The sequence below is a fragment of the Lycium ferocissimum genome, unplaced genomic scaffold (assembly GCF_029784015.1).
Source record: "Lycium ferocissimum isolate CSIRO_LF1 unplaced genomic scaffold, AGI_CSIRO_Lferr_CH_V1 ctg5395, whole genome shotgun sequence".
Taxonomy (NCBI): domain Eukaryota; kingdom Viridiplantae; phylum Streptophyta; class Magnoliopsida; order Solanales; family Solanaceae; genus Lycium; species Lycium ferocissimum.
In genome coordinates this window covers 29,136-47,938 of record NW_026725968.1, presented here as the reverse complement: position 1 = coordinate 47,938, position 18,803 = coordinate 29,136, and the positions used below count along the sequence as shown (strand labels likewise).

General features: G+C 38.2%; 1 long non-coding RNA gene across 1 annotated transcript; it reads left to right on the top strand.

Moving 5' to 3' along the window:
• The first annotated feature begins 15,058 nt into the window (after window positions 1–15,058).
• Window positions 15,059–17,701, top strand: LOC132044886 (uncharacterized). Its single transcript, XR_009412297.1, has 2 exons — window positions 15,059–15,435; window positions 16,993–17,701. It is a non-coding gene; the product is annotated as an uncharacterized LOC132044886 (long non-coding RNA).
• The last annotated feature ends 1,102 nt before the right edge of the window (window positions 17,702–18,803 follow it).

Here is an 18,803-nt window from a genome sequence, read left to right as displayed (position 1 = left end):
GGAATGCCGGCTGTTGGGGAAACCATCAAATATGGGGCCCTCTCTCACTCTCATCCAACTAAGCCCGGCTCATCACAGTGTTTCCTCAAGTATCATCAGTGTATCAACAATATATCATGAAGGATGAGAATGCGTGCAATGTATGAGTTAAATATCAATAATCAGATCAATATCACAAGTACCTTGTATGGGTACACCAACAATATCATGAAAAGGCTACACAAAAAGCCATAGTAGAACACTATCCGCGTATCAAACGTCAACAAGTAAGATACTACAATATCATGATCAAGATATAACAATGGTCTCCAATATCTACTATCACCACGTGGCATCTAGCCAACAACAATAGAACAAATCAAGTCACAATACAACGGGGTGGCTAGCCCCCGATCACAACGGGGCCCAGACTTAAGACAATATCCTCAACTTCATAGAAGGTTTTACATGCTTTCTCACGGTTATCATCTAAATATATGCTTCGTAATCGAAGTCTCACCATAGGAGTAACGTAACCTACCTGGAAGGCCGAATAGGAATATCACCAACAATCACACCTTAGCCTTTCCTTTCCTTTGAGCCTCGAGATCAAGAAAGTCTAAGCATATTCGAATCATGGAATTAGAATCAAGAAGTATCATCAAATAAACCCTACTTCTATTCAAGACCCAAATCCCCAACCTATGGAATAGGGTTTATGAACTAGAAGGGTGAAATGGGAAATCTAAAGGTCGCAACATGAAACTAAACCTTTAGGTTGTCACGACCCAAACCCATGGACCGTGGCCAGTGCCCGACCACTACGGATCAAGCACCCCTAAACTCATTCTTACTCCATACAAGGTAACCTGGTCGCCCATTTCAATTGATATTCGATCGATAGCATCTGCTACAAAATCTATGCAATAAACTCATAGTTTATACATGTGGATATGTATATATAGGCATACGTGCAACGGAGGACAACACAGTCCAATGTAGCCACTGCATGCGCTATACGAAAAATAGGAGACCACAAAGCTACATGATATTCCCACTATATACAACTATCTACGGACACCTCTATAAGGTCTGCGGTAGAAAAACGAGACAAGACCTATCATACCCGCGTATATGCACACTTATAAATAGCATACCAAAAACGACTCGGATCAAGTGGAGCGCAACGGCGTTTGAGGAGATCTGCGAGTACGGCTCATCCGAATGACTACACCGAACTGCGAGCATGAACGTACGCTCCTGAAGAAGGGACATCGATACGAACGATTAATGCGAGTATGGCAGGCATAAATAACAACATAACAAGAAATATGGAACATAATATGAGGTAAAGATAACCTGTCATCTGGGAATGTACAATATGTAATGCTTGAATCTTAGAGATCATATGTAAGTAAGCACGCATATATATATATATATAGTTAGTGTTGCGGAACGTGCAACCCGATCCATAAATGTTAGTGCTATGGAACGTACAGCCCGATCCATAAGTGTAGTGCTGCAGAACGTGCAACCCGATCCATATATGTTAGTGCCGAGGAACGTACGGTCCGATCCATAAATATAGTGCTGCGGAACGTGCAGCTCGATCTATATATGTTAGTGTCGAGGAACATACAGCCCGATCCATAAATATAATATGTTAGTGCCGAGGAACGTACGGCCCGATCCATAAGTATAATATGTTACTGCCGAGGAACGTACAACCCGATCCATAATTATAGTATGTTAGTGCCGAGGAACGTACGGCCCGATCCATAAATATCACATGTTAGTGCCGTGGAACGTACGGCCCGATCCATAAATATAATGTTCATATACATAATGTAAATAGTATGCATGAAAGCTCATATGAAAGGCACAACTTTATCGGAGTGACGTAAGGTCGGTAACCTCCGATTTATATTATGGAGCAATCATTATCGCTATATCTCACCTCGAAGGAACAATTCATAATGTGAGATCAACAACAATGAATAAAATCGATAAAATCATGAAACAGCTTAACGTTTTCATATCATCGTTGAAATCATAACTTGAGACTTTTAAACATAAAATCATCATCATCGTAATCCTCATAAAAACATTCTCATCTTTAACATCATAAGAAGCTTTAAAGTCGCCAAACTTCTAGCTCTTGGAAACAAGGTGGTTATGCAAACATGTATGAGATCATAACATAAGAATCATGCCTTTGAAAGAAAGGGACGAGCCTTGACATACCTGTTCAGCCTCTAATTATCTATACTTATTCATCCGAGCTCGCAAGTCTACATTTAAGAGGATTCACACTATCGTTAGACTCATTGTTTTATACTTGTACTAAGTTTTCAAATCAAACTATTTTATATCTGTGAAAATCGAGTGACATCTCCTAATTTATATGCCTAGCCTGAAATCTCAATTCAGCAACCAACAACAACAACAATAATACCAACATCAATAACATCATTTCCAACACCAATATGTACCATAAAATAGCCACACGCTGTTTTCCAACTTCTATAACTAACCAACTTACTACACAATTATTTAACGACTTTATCTCCGAGAATAAACTGGCATTAACGTAAATAGAAAGAGATTCATACCTTATTCTTGTTAAAACAGCAATATCTTCTATATCCACTTGAATCCACGCTAAAATCCACCATAAAACAATACTAGAATCACAACCATGCGTTATTCGGGCCTTGATTAACACTTCGCCACTTGAAAATCACTCAAACCCTCAACTTTTTTTTATGACAAAATTGCCCTTTATGGTGCGGAGCTCCCAATCTGATTTTTTGGTGAAAAAAAGGGGTTTTGCCCCTTTTATAAGGTTCAAATTCTGTTCGGGTCATTGTAGCGAGCGCGCTTGGTCGGTTCTTGTAGCGATTCTTGTAGTATGCGTTTCTGCTTTGTCAGCCGAACCTGTAACGTCCATAATTCTCTACTCCGATGTCCTATCGAAGAGCGGTTTGTTATGTTGGAAACTAGACTTGACGAAATTTTATTTTACGCTTTTGTTTCACGTCAAAACCTTCATATGCTAAGAGATATTCTTCCCTCATGTTGGACCAAAATTTTCACACGAAATTTTACCCATCCTTTCTCCAAAGTCGTGCTACTCCATTCCTTCCACTCATTTCCTTATAAAACCTTCCTGTATACCTTGTATACATCCTTCAATCATTAAATATACTTAATAATTCTTGCTCCTTATATTCCAAAGTGGTTTTACTTAACCATAACTCAACGTAATTATGTTTCAAATTTGATAAGTTCTTCTTCGAAGATATGGGGTGTAACATAGGTGATCAATTCCCATCAATAGCAAGATAGAATAATCAACAATTCACTCAATTTCAGATTCTAGGCAAAACCCCAAATTTAGGTATAAACCCTAACTTCCAATTCCATAAATTAGCATCTAATTTGGAAGAAGTTATTAAATAAAGGATTCTAATCATCAATTAAATGCTTAAAGAAGCTAACCCAACCAACAAATCGTGATTTAGAAGCCTAAAAGAATGACTCATTAAACCCACTTTTAATCTTCAATCACTTAATGAACAATCAAGATAAAGGGATTCTAAGATGATTACAGATAATGGAATAGTAAAGGGATTAGAAGAACTTACCACCAAGAATCTTCTCCAAGGATAACATAGATTTTCTCCCAAAAGCTTAAATTTTGGAATAGTAATAAATGAGGCACTAAGGGCTTTTTAATACATAATTAATGAAATAGCCAGGCTCAATACCGTTTTGGCGGCAGCGGGACCGCTGCTCAGACCACTGTGATGGTCGGGCCTCAAATACATTTGGCCGCCGCAGAGGCCCATCCTACGGCTAGGGCGGTAAGGTGCCGCCAAAGCGGGCACCAGCACCAGAAATCCCCCAAAAATAATAACAATCTCAATCCGAAATCCCGACTAATACCTGAGGCCATCTGTGTCACACCCTAACCTGATAGGGCATGATGGGCACCCGACCCTTACTTAGGGCCGAGCGAACCCGCTGACTCTCGTGAAACTCATAACCATATTGGGCCCTTAAATCATGTCATGAGCGCAAAATGAAAACCTTTCAAAGAACAACATGCTTTTCCTCTTCTTCAAATCAAATAAAATCTGTGATCACATGAAATCTGTAATATAATGCATAATGATACATCGGCTTATAGGGCCGCTTACAACACTGACATATTACACACGTGACTCTGTCTGCAAAGTCTCTAGCATAAAACAAGCTGTCATAACATAAATACTCTGACTCGGCCGCACTCCGGAGGAAATGGAGCTCGCCAATCCAGCTGGAACATCCTCTACTAATATCTTCTACTCGTCTGCATACACCTGCGTGGCATGAAACGCATCCCCCGAGGAAAAAAAGGGGGTCAGTACGGAATATGTACTGAGCATGTAAAGCATGGAGTACAGTAAACAAGATCATAATAGAAGTAGGAATTACAGAAACGAGTATAATAACCAGAAAAACCATAAGACTTGCCTTTGAAAACATATATCATGCATGTCAATATCTTAAAGCCATCATGTATATATATATAACGTGCCCCGGCCCTCTAGGGAGGGACGCGGTAAGTGAAATCATCATATACATGCCATCATGTTATCATGTCATCATGCCATCATATATATATATATATATATATATATATATATATAGATATACCGTACCCGGCCCTCTAGTGAGGGACTCGGTGAATAGCGTGTCCCGGCCCTCTAATGAGGGACTCGGTAAAGGAGATCCTGTCTCCATCATGTATATCATCATATAACGTGCCCCGGCCCTCTAGTGAGGGACGCGGTGAGTATAACGTGCCCCGGCCCTCTAGTGAGGGATGTGGTGAATATAACGTGCCCCGGCCCTCTAGTGAGGGACGCGGTGAACAATGCAGTGGAGTTGCACGAATACATGCCCTGGCCCGGGACGCAGTGAAAGAAGTAATAATAGCTCGTACGAGCAGAGTAGTGAGAAACCATATGCATACAAATCATCATTACAGACTCAGCAGATAAGTAGACAAATCAACGCTCGAATATCCGAATAGTAGTCACACTTAGGACTCTTGAAACATCATTACGAAATATGTCACATAACGTCTCAGGGATCATAAACATATATCGAGCGAATCCGAGCCCGCCTATGAAAGTTACGGGCATTATACGTTATAGAATCATTTGTGAGCATATCAAAGCAATCCGGTTCCGTCTATGAAAGTTACGGACATTTTTAGACATAGGATCTTTTAAGAACAAAATTTCTTTTGCAACATTTGAAATTCAATCATACATAAGACTTAAGGACCATAGTCCGACCATATGAAGAATGTCAACATCAAGAAGCAAATAAGAATCGTAAACATGCTCGGGACCTAAGAATGGAGTTACCGCAAGGCACATGTCATGTCATATCTTACTTACGTCTAAGACATGCCAAAAGAAGGAAAGAGTAAGCTTTCCATACCTCGTCCGCTTCCTAAGCTAATCTGAACTTAAGTCTCGGCTTCTCAAAATCTACAACAACATCATTGGGCATCAAACATTAGTCATAATCACTTAGGAATCCAATTCCAAGCTAGCACTTTATCTACCGAAATTTGGGCAGCATTTCCCCTATAAATCCAACAACCCCGAGAATTCAACTCGGCCCAAATCATCAACAACAATACCAACAATCATATAAGCAACATCGACAATCAATTCAAAACCCGTTCTAACATTAATACTCTTTTTCACATAATTCGACAACATTCCATTTACATTCAATTCAACTACATATAATCAAGCCAACACCAATGCTCGCACATTCAAGTACTAATCCGAGATCATTCAAACAAGGTTCAAGAATATTTCAAACAATCCGCACAATATTCAAAACACTCCAATCAACACACACACAACCCGAAACCTTCCAACTTCAATGGAAACAACAACAACACATTTCTTTCTTCCAAATTCATGAACTACACCAACAATCCACACATTGACAACATTATCTTCATAATTACAAGAAACTATATTTGATTCACATTAGCTTCCAAGAACAGCCCATACACGATTTTAACTTCAATTTAACTCCTTAAACCTTCATTTGCATCATAGAATCCACAACAATCAACAACCAAAGTACTAAGTAAAACTTGTTCATTCCTTCTACACAAACAGCCCATACACTCACGGCCAAGGACTAACATACAAGGTTTCATGAATTTCATCCATTTTGACGTACTACAACACAAACCACCATCTGTAAAACATGTAAACAAAATTAAACCTCACCTTTTCCACTTGACTTCACTACTCGGCTAGGATTGTAAATTGCAAGAACGGATGTTTTGCTTGCTCCAACAACTACTCCACGTTGTAGAGGACCCTCCAATTAGTATAAAAGCTAGAAGAAAATAATTTTTCTTGATAAAAAATTAGGGACCATATTCAGCCAGCCCCCTTGGCCGAATGGTTCTCCTTCTTTGTCTTCAATTTCTCTAAGTTTCTAGAGTTTGCAAAATGATGAATTGTCTCACTTAGTCATCCTTTGTATATATATATACTTAGCTCCCACAAATATATGGTGTACACATATGCCATTTCATGGCTTGAAACTATTGGCCAACCATGGGTGGGGCCCACACCATACCCCATGGCCACATGGCCCTTCGGCCACTTTATGAAATATTTTTTTGCAACTCTTAGCCCCTAGTTTTCCTTATTCCAAATTTACCCTTAATACTCCATACCAATAAAAAGATGAATATGCAACTTATGCACTCTAACAAAATAAAAAAAAAATATAACCTTGTCCTTAACTTATCGCGGTTAGCTCGGAATATTCCAATGTACAAAATACGGGATATAACAATCTGCTTACAAATCACATACACAGACCCACTTAAAAACACGCTATGAACGTATCTGTGGCCTTGAATTCCCAATAGAGGTCTCGTTGGCCGAGTCAACCCCGATACCACAATTCCAACATTCCAACCCATGTCCCAAAATGTACCCGAGTGCATTGGGAACCGAACCAGATATGCACACAAGTTCTAAATGACCGTCCGGACCTCTCAAAATTGACGGATTTCTGGAAAAGGTCCGTTTACCCAAAAGTCAACTTTGAGTCAACTCTTTTTCGCTTAAAGCCTAAATTTCACAAAAAGTTTCCAAGAATCAAATCTAAAAACCTCGAGGAGCGTGTCAACGGTCCACTCGGGTCAAAAAGTGCCGAAAAGACTATAATGACCAAGCGGGCCGTTACATCAGATACCAATTAAACCTTCGATCGTCCCCGAGCGAAGAAGGGAGAAGTACGCGAATCTGCGAACAACTGAGGGTATTGGCTATGCATATCGGACTCAGTCTTCTATGTAGCCTCCTCAATAGGACGATGCTTCCATTACACTTTCATAGAAGCAATCTTCTTGGACCTTAACTTTGGAACCTGCCTATCCAAAATCGCAATAGGCTCCTCCTCATAGGTGAAATTCTCATCAAGCAATATCGAATCCCAGCGAATAATGTAAGTACCGTTAGCGTGGTACTTTTTCAGCATAGAAACATGTAAAATCGGATGAACTCCCGACAAGCCAGGCAGCAAGGCCAACTCATAAGCTATATCGCCCACACGGCAAGGAATCTCAAATGGCCCAATATACCTCCGACTCAACTTGCCCCTCTTCCCTAACCCCATAACACCCTTCATGGGTGAAATGTTCAAAAGAACCTGGTCACCAATGACAAACTCTAGATCTCGGACCTTCCGGTCTGCATACATCTTCTGTCGACTCTGAGCTGCCAAAAGCTTGTTCTGAATAAACCTCACTCTCTCAAAAGACTCTATCAGTAGATCCGTACCCCAAGGTCGAACCTCAAATGCATCGAATCAGCCAACCGGAGACCTATATCTCCTACCATACAAATGTGCTATGCAAATACTCGAGTGATAACTGTTGTTGTATGCAAACTCTGCCAACGGCAAGTGCTGATCCCAATGACCACCAAAACCAATAACGCAAGCTCTCAACATATCCTCGAGCACCTGAATGGTCCGCTCGAACTGCCCATCTGGTGGTGGAAAGTTGTACTAAGATCCAATCGGGTACCCAACTCCTCATGAAAAGCCTTTCAGAAATGGGAAGTAAAGATAGTACCCCGATCAGATACGATAGAAATAGGAACCCCATGCAATCTCATAATATCACGAATGTACAACTTGGCTAACTTCTCCGCGCTATAGAAAATCTGAACTGAAATGAAATGAGCGGAGTTAGTCAAACGATCAACTATCACCCAAATAGAATCAAACTTACCCAGGGTGGGAGACCCATAGCATAGTCCATAGCAATCCTCTCCCACTTCCACTCGGGAATGGGCATCTTTTAAAGTACACCACCGGGTTGCTGGTGCTCATACTTAACTTGCTGATAATTACCACATTTACCCAGGAAATCGGCTATATCCCTCTTCATCCGACGCTACTAATAGTGCTGCCTCAAATCACGATACATCTTAGTCTCCCCCGGATGAATGAATTATTAAGAGCTATGGGACTCAGTCAAGATCAACTGAATCAAATCACCAACACGAGAAACGCATACGCGCCCCTTAATCCTCAAAGTGCCCTCAGAATCAATCATGGCCTCCTTAGCCTCACCCCTCAGAACCCTATCTTGAATCTTGCTCAACTGAGCATCCTCAAACTAATGAGTCCTGATTTGATCTAACACGGATGATCTCGCCTCTACAAAAGCCAAAAATCCGCCTGGGGCTGAAATATCAAGATGAACGAAACTGTTTGCTAAAGTCTGAACCTCCATGGCCAACAGATGCTCGGAAACAATCAAGCAAGCTAAACTCCCCAAACTCACTGCCTTGCGACTCACGGCATCAGTCACAACATTGGCTAACCCGAGCTGATAAGGAATAGAGATGTCATAGACCTTCAGGAGCTCCATCCATTGGCACTGCCCCGAATTAAGATCTCTCTGGGTAAGCACATACTGAAGGCTACAGTGATCGATGGAAACCTCACAATGGACACCGTACAAGTAATGCCTCCAAATCTTCAAAGCAAAGACCACAACTAATAACTCTAAATCATAGGTAGGGTAATTCTTCTCATGGATCTTCTACTGACGAGAAACATAGGCTATAACTCTACCCTACTGCATCAACACAGCACCCAAACCCATACGGGATGCATCACAATAGATCGCGAAATTCATACCCTCTGCGGGCAATGCTAGAATCAGGGCTGAAGTCAAAAGAGTCTTGAGCTTTTGAAAGCTCTCCTCACAATCATTGGACCACTGGAAGGGAGCCTCGTTCTGAATCAATCTGGTCAAAGATGAAGCAATAGAAGCAAAACCCTTCACAAATCAATGGTAGTAGCTGGCCAAACACATAAAACTACAGATATCGGCCAAACCCTCACTACCTTAATCTTTTGTGGATCAACTATAATCCTATCCTTAGACATAACATGGCCAAAGAACGCCAAATACTCCAACCAAAACTCGCACTTCGAAAACTTAACATACAAGATATTCTTCTTCAACAACCCAAGTACAGTGCAAAGATGGCTCTCATGCTCCTCTGTACTCTTGGAATACACCAAGATATCATCAATAAACATAATTACGAAGGAGTCAAGAAATGGCCTAAAGATGTCATTCATCAAAGTCATGAATGCAGCCGGGGCATTAGTAAGCCCAAATGACATCACCAGAAACTCATAATGTCCATATCTTATCCGAAAGGCTGTCTTCGGAATATCGTCAGCCCTGATCCTCGACTGGTGATAGCCTGAACGCAAGTCGATCTTCGAAAATAGTGAAGCACCCTAGAGCTGGTCAAATAAATCATCAACACGAGGCATAGGACACTAGTTCTGAATAGTAACCGTGTTCAGCTAGTAATAATTAATACACATCCTCATGGATCCGTCTTTCTTCTTCACAAACAGCACAGGAGCACTCCAAGGGGAGACACTCGGTTTAATGCACCCTTTGCTAAATAAATCCTGCAACTGCTCCTTAAGCTCTCTCAACTCGGCAGGTGCCATCCAATGTGGCGGAATAGAAATGGGGCGAGTGCCCGGATCCAGGTCAATACAAAAGTCAATATCGCAATTGGGTGGCATACCCGGCAGATCCGAGGGGAATACCTCTACGAACTCGCTAACAATAGAAATGGACTCAAAGGGTGGCGATGCAATAGTAGTGTCACGGACATGAGCTAGATATGCGAAACACCCCTTGTTGACCAATTTCTTTGCCTGAAGGAAGGAAATGATCTTCTTTGAAGCGGTGCTAGGAGTACCCCTCCACTCAAGTCTAGAAATGCCCGGCATGGCTAAAGTGACTGTCTTGGCATAGCAGTCCAAGATCGCATGATAAGGAGAAAGCCAAGTCATACCCAAGATAATATCAAAGTCCACTATAACAAGAATCATCAAATCTACCCAAGTGTCATACCCCATAAAAGTAATCAAACACGACCGATAAACTCGATTAGCCACAACAGAATCTCCAACCGGAGTAGACGCATGAACAGATATAGCTATGATATCACAACCCAAATCCCAATCAACGGCGTGATATGCTGACAAATACGAATAAGTGGATCCAGGATCAAATAATACGGATGTTTGCTCATGTCGACAGAAACGATACTCGAAATAACGATTTCGGTCCTCTCGGCTCGGTCTACCGGGAATGAGTAACACCGAGCCCCCACCACGCCCCGGACCGAGATCCACCTCTCGAACTCGGGACCCACCTCTACTAACCCTCGGGATCCACCTCTAGAAAATCGAGAACCACGGCGGCATTGACCGAGCACCGCCCTCTGCACCCTCGACTACTCGACAATGTCGGAGTCCTGCTGGACCGATGATCCTCGCTGATCGGGGACATCTTCTACACGTATGACCAAGCTGCTCCACACAAAAAGCCTGGCCGGCCAAGGCGAGACCCGATAGGTTGAAGCCGAGGACCCGGCTGGAACAACCCTATTAATCGAGTCGAGAAAATGAGCTCTCGTGAGCTCGTGCCTGGGTGGCTCACTGGAGGAAGCCTACAAAGCTGAATGTATAGGGTGGCCGGAATATGGAGCGATACGGCCTAGAAGACTTATCGGCGCCCCTCGAGCTAGAACCACTATAACTCTCAATTTGTCGCTGCCTCTTCTCACTACTTCCTCCAAATGCACGGGCCTTAGCGGCCTCAACTAAAGAAGCATGCTCAACGATGGATTGGAAGGAAGCCCCCCATAGCCTCCATCTGAAGGCAAGGAATCTGAAGAGAATCAAAGAGCCTAATCCTGTCAGGCTCAGCAGGAATCAAAGGAGCTGAATAATGGGCCAGATACAAATAGGACGTCCGCTACTACAGGCCCGCCACAGCAGCCCACACTCACTATCGCGCATCCGCCACAGCAGATCACTGTCCGCTGTGGTGATCCCTCTCAAACATCACCACCCCATTATAGCGGGCCAAAAGCTTGCTGTAGCTGGTCCGCTATGGCGGATCTGGTGCCGCTTCAGCGGACACCAGACACCAGAATAATCCTAGTTTTCACTATCTCAAACCCGAAATCCGACAATCACCCGAGACCTCTTAGATACAAACCAAAGATGCATTCACACAATATAAACACGCTACGGATTCACTCGTGGTCTCGGAATTCTCAATGGAGGTGTATCTGACCTGTTGAACATCCTATGGACAAATACTACCTTTCCAACCAATAAGCCGAAATGCTCCCAAGTGCCTTGGGAACCGAACCGAACATCCTACCAAGTCATAATCAACTATCTGGACCTCTCAGAACCGATCGATTTTCGAAAAAGGTCTGTTTACCCAAAAGTCAATTATTGGTCAAACGTTTTTCACTTTAAAGCTCTAATTCAAACAAGTCATCATAAACCTTGTCCGATCATCTCCGGGAACCGTACCACCCATCCTCGGGGGTCAAAATCGTTCTCATAGGGCTCGAGGAAGGGTCACAGAGGTAAATGGGCCAAAAACGCTATAACAACCTAACAGATCGTTACAAATAATTACTGGGAAATGAAAGTAATTCCTAGAAAGTGAATAGACTATAGTTAATGACCTTGTTGTAAATGCTTGTAGATACATTTCACGCTTTTTATTTAACTAGTTTCTTGACATGTGCTTTGCATGTGGATGTCGAATTTTGTGGTACATAGTGTTTTAAAATAGTACTAATCTTGTGAAAGCAAAGTTTGCAATAAATAATTCTACATAAAAGAAAAACTATTCGAAGTTTTTTGAATGAGGAATGTCATGCATTGTCGGATTCCTTCACAATGATTTTGTGAGTAAATGTTAGTTCAACTTCTTTGTGACTGAAGAGTAATGAGAAAACTATTTTAACTTCTTTGAGAACTGAAGATTTAGTAGTTGGGAGTTAACACGATTATTTAGTAATTGTTACACTAATATGTACCGATTCTAAGACCACTTTTTGACATGATTATTGAAAAGCGTAACTTAGATTTTTGCCCAATATCAAATCTTTAGCCAATGCTTGAGTTATATAAATGAGGAAAGAATGTAATACAAAATTAAAATGATATTACCTCTAAGTCCACTAATTTTATAGTCCTGGAAACACCTTCATGCCTTGGATTTTTTGTATGATCTCTCTCCTCTTCTAATTACTAATTGTTTTTCCAATTCTTACCATTAATAAAAAAAATTCTCATAAATCCATAATAGAAAGTTATTTAGTAATTGTTACACTAATATGTACCGATTCTAAGACCACTTTTTGACATGATTATTGAAAAGCGTAACTTAGATTTTTGCCCTATATCAAATCTTTAGCCAATGCTTGAGTTATATAAATGAGGAAAGAATGTAATACAAAATTAAAATGATATTACCTCTAAGTCCACTAATTTTATAGTCCTGGAAACACCTTCATGCCTTGGATTTTTTGTATGATCTCTCTCCTCTTCTAATTACTAATTGTTTTTCCAATTCTTACCATTAATAAAAAAAATTCTCATAAATCCATAATAGAAAGTTATAAACAAAAACACATCTCAACCTTTAAAGCTCACAATACACGAATTGCTTATCTAAATCTGCATTGACAATTACATGAAAAGTTATAATGAATGTTCGTTCTAAACAAACGCAAACTTATAATGATTACCAAAGCATGTGAAATGTAGCATCACTTTGAATATTCATTGAAGATGTATTACAAAAGCATTAAAATGTGAATTTATCTGGTCAATATATTTTGGTACAAACACAATATTTTTTATAGATTGGAAGTTTGGATATGCAAGGTATTTTTGTTATGTTTGTTGAGTATGTTTATTTCGTTCAATTGGTTTTCTATAAATAGTCTTGGAAAAAAAAATGAAAAGTTTTTGGGAAAGTGAAACGACATATCATTATTGATTTTTAAATCACAGAACAGAATGATTATTTTCAAGGCAAAGCATATATATATATATATATATATATATATATATATATATATATATATATATATATATATATATATATATATATATATATATATATATAATAATTATCTCCAGAGAAATCTAACAATTTCACGATGAATGTAGTAAAATCAACTAGATTATGATTCAAAATAGGGGGAGTCTAGTTACCTACATGTCAAACACTATGAAAAAATTAAAAGCTGCACGTCATTTTCTTTATAGAGTAAAAAAATGTATACAATTTAAAATTAAGGGGCTCAAGATACATCTCCTATTAAAATATGTAAACAATGATAATTCGACTACTTGAAACGATGTGAACGCGAACAATAATGAAAATGGTAAAGTCACAAGACTATACTCGAATCGATCAGCCGCCCAAGAACCAAATAGTAAATCTATCCCTTGTAAATGATTATTGAAGCAGGAAACCAAAAACAATTAAGAAAAGAGAAATTGAAGCCCAAAAAAATATTAAATTAATTTCATATCATTTACATAATGTACTTTCACAAAATATCGCAGTTCAATAACAAATTGCAGAAGCAAATTTAGAAACCCATATCAAATAGTTATTTGAGAAACAAAATTAGAATTGAAACGCAAGAAATTTCTACTGATATAAAGATTTTTTGCTATATAAATATAGAACTTACAAATATTAAAGATATCGGCGAGGATTTAACCAGGAAAATAGCGAGATGAACTAAAAACGGGGAGCAAAAAATCTAACAATTTGTTGGAATGGTAATAAACTCATTAAGGGATGTGAATTTTAAGAAAAAAAAATAAAAGATGACAACTCTTCGTCGAATAACGTTAGTAGCAAACGTCTTTTGAAGTGTTTGTGGGCCTGTGACAACTCTTGGTTAGCATCTACTTGTTGGCGTTTTGTTTTAAATTGTTAATAAATGAGATATTTTAGTTACGAAGGCAGTTTTTTAATTAAATATAGTAATTAGTTAAATGAGATGGGTATTTATGTCATTTAACTTTTAAGTTTTAGAGTTCATGCTTTTAATATTGTGTGTGTGTCTATATATATATATATATATATATATATATATATATATATATATATATATATATATATATATGTTGACACCCAATTTTGACCCTCCTTTCTACTAATTTATTTTCTTGAGCTTCTGAACTATTAACAAGACAAATACTTTATAGTCACTACTATTTTTTACAATAAGTGCTATAAATATTAATATTATTATCAAACTATGGTTATTACTATTTGTTATTGTTATTATTTTCATCATAGCTTTTTAGTATTTTTATGTGGTTGAAAAACAATTTTTCAGAAGCCCAAAGAAAATTAAGTTAGTAAAGAAGGATATCAATCCAACCCAATTAAGCTTCAAAAGAGCCTATCAGTCCAAAAATTGATCCCAAAATCTATTCCTAAATAAAATCCCAAAAGGTTTCAGCAATTCTGCCCCTAACTTTCCAAAACGCAGCCCAGACAACTCCAAATAGGCCCAAATCGGTCAGCCCAATTAATTACCAAAAATACCCAAAACTGCCCCAAAATGTTAGCAACCCTAATCTACTCACCAGCCGTTCTTTCTCTCTCCCTTTTCTCTGGCCATTTTCACGCTAGTTGCAGCTTTCCTCAGCCATGGACAGGTTTTGTCCATCCCATTTCACGTAAGGTTTGTCTTTACATCAGCTTACATGTGCTTCAGTGTTCGAAGAGAGGATTTTCCCGTTCCATGCTTCAAGACACCTCAACTCCTTCTAATTTCAAACCGAATCTCACATTTCGGGCAATATCTGAACAAATCCCCTGAAAAATCGTGAGTTCGGCCAAACTCCAAACGCTCGGATTTCAAGCCCGTTGGCTCGATTTCAAAATCCCACCCAAGTCGAGCCCTAAACCTAAGCTTCTCCTATAAATACAACCTTATATCTTCATCATTGGACAAGGTTCTTAGCTGCCCCCCACACCCTTGAAATGTTACTGCCCTTCTTTCTTATCAAACTTAATCTTCTAGCTTTATTTGTCTCTGTTAAGTTCCAGCTATCACAAAGACTTCATATTTGACTCATTAAATAAGTTCTGATACTATTCGGGAGTAAGGAGTAGATCTGAACGACCCCTGCCTCTATTCACTGCACCACAAAAAGATGTTATGCGTTAAAAATCTTATAAGAAATCGTGTTCATGTACTCGTTGCTGATCTCATTTGTTAGGATAACTTTCAAAAAATTGCCTACATATTTCATGTCTAGAAATTCTGATTTGAAGTCTTTATTCATGAACTGGGTATCCTACCGGTGAGTTTAAATTAACTTAAGGTTTGAACAAAATACATAAATTTTCTTACTTTGTTTGAAGACTATTTGGTTTTCTTTTATATTCAACATCATGCTTTATAAGTTCCCATGTACTATGCCCTTTAAGGATTTATTTGAGAATGTCATTGCTATATGATATTGATAATATTAATTACTTTAATCTTGGATCTTTAGCATTTCAAGTTAAACGTTGTCAGAATATGATGGTTTGGTCTTATATTAGTTCATCTCCACACAACCGCATATCTTTGGATTTTTATATGCATTTTTAGTTGGTTTGTAGAACACATTTTGAACTCTAAAAATATTCAATAAAATTTAGTTTACTAAATTACCTAACAAGATAAACCGATAAAATCAATTTAACCGATAAACCGAACAGAAAAAAATACTATTGGTTTATATCAGTATGAAGTTATTCGGTTAATGGTTTTGTAATTTTTTTTATTGGACTATCGATTCGGTTTTTCGTTTTGAGGTTAAGTTAATGGTTAAACTGATAACCCAACAAGATTATATTAAACTTAGCTTTTTATTCCTAATTTTATTAGTGACTTTAGATTTTAAATACAAACCCAATTTCCTAAATTCTTACTTTCATTTCAGGACCTTATTTCCGTAGGCGACACTTTAGTTCTCTCAAGCTAGGTCTCTTGTCTCTCTGCCTCTCTCGATAAGAAAAAAGAAAATTAGTTTGTTTTAGTAATAACGTCTTTGAATTTGCTTCTGCTTGTAATTTGTGCAGACTTTTGTGCATGAAGGTAGTGCATATATAAAAAAAATGAAAATAAGAGAAAGCAAAAAAAAAAAAAAAAAATTAGAGCATTTTCTTATCAGTTAAACCAAAAACCGAACCGTTAAGGATCCTAAACTGATTAACCAAAAACCGATAACGAATATCTTAATGGTTTGGTTATCGATTTAGCGCATTTACAAAGTGAAAACCGATAAATTGAATCGGTAATACACAATACCTGATTAGCACCCCTAATTAATAGAGGTAATTTAGTAAACTAAATTTTATTTAATATTTTTTTTAAGGGAATGCAAAATGCAGACTGAACAAGTATAAGGAATGGTAAATAATGTGTGCTTAAATTATTATATGTTCTTTGCAAAATATGATTTGTGTAAGAATTGTTCGCTAATCTTTATTTCCCCTTCTTTTACATGTACACCTTGGAGCAAATGGAGTCATAAATCGGGACTCTCTCAAAACGGAGTTTCAAAATGAGACTCGGTGCTATTACCATACCCGTGCATGGAGTCAATACATTCCATATTCTTTAACCACACCAGCCAGCAAGGAAACAAGCGAAATCGCTTTGGGCCGCCTATGGCGTCTTTATTGTTTTCCCTTTTCCCCTTTCCTGCTCATTCATTTTATTTCACCCCTTTTATGATTGCAGATACTTGCGTTGTGGATTTGTCTTTGGTTGGAAATTGTATGTGGAACTTATGATTCACATAGAATTATAATGGGTAGTTTTTATCATTTAGGATTGCCGCTCTAAATCTTAAGTGCTTATTTTTACCATATAGAGTGCAGCACTTATTTTCATACAGATTTAAAATCATGAATAATCTTGTTAGGATAGTTATTAACTTGGCTTTTTGCTAAATGTTTGAAGCACTATTTTACTGAATAAATGAAGCTCATCTTTTAACTTGTGTATTCCCTCAAATTTTATTTAACTTTATGTTAAATCATAGCTTTGGAACATATGAATTTAAACTTCCATTTTTTTATAATTCTGACATTTTATTTAAAGGATAAGAACTTACGTGAAAACTTTGCCCATATTTTGAGTCAACAACTTTTCTTTCAAAATCATTGGATTGGATAATATTTCGAATGGTTAAATATTTTTAGAAATCATGACGGCTCATTTTTTTTTTTTTAAAAGATCTTTTTGGCCAGCTGAATGTCTCAAGATTTGTAAAAGTTTTTTTTTTCACATTTTGATTTTCAGTTGAACTTCAAGTTTGGCTATTGTTATTCATATAATAATATTATGACTTGTTTTCCTCAAAACACTTTTTCTTAAACATTTGATGCTAGAATAATTAACCTAAGTTTCGCCGGTTAACCGTATTTAACAGATCTTAAAGGATGCTTAATCCCTTCCCTTTATGATAAGTAGAACCCTTACCTAGAATCACATTAGTTAAGTAGACCATTATTTGGAGTTAATTTTAAGCATTTACTTAGTTAAAATAGGTTTCCTAATTCACCTTTAAAAATAATAGGTGGTGAATCCTTAAGTTAAATAATTTAGGAATCACCAATATGTTGTACTCCGCTTTGACCCAGTTAAAATGAGGTATAACAACTTGGCGACTCTATTGGGGATATTAGGTTCTTAACCATAATGAACTTAGGTTAATAATTAATTTGTTGGATGTTTTGGTTGTTTTTCTTTATTGCTTCTTTTATTGTTTCTCTTATGTGCTTTTAAGTGATTTTAATTATTGCTTTAATTATTTCCTTATGTGAATTTTTCTAGTGAAATAATATGTTACCGCTTTCTTTTACTGTCATCCCGTTCATGTTTCCTTCACTTCCACAAATTCACACTATCACACGTACACGCGAGGTGGGTTTTGCGCACCCGCAAATTTCTTTCAAAATTCTAAATTTTAGGAGACTTGGCCTATGCGCGGGGTGTCCGTATTTTTCGTGTGACTGGGGTAGCCTTGTCACTCGAGCAGTCCACTCGGGAACCTTGAGTCTAGTCAACCAAATCATAGAAAAACCTAGATAGAGCTAATATAACACCTTTTTCCTAAGGGCATGCATAATTAAACTTAGGAGGCTTAATATCCTTGGTATATTAAGTCCATTAGTAAGCCTTACCCATATGTCTAAGTGGGTTCACGACCCCGAGTGACGCTTATCATATTAGGTGTGCATTATTTGAAAATTGCTTGTGCCAAAATGTGGACCATTTGCCTCTAATTAAGCCTTAGGAGGGCGGGTTTGTCTAACTATTTTT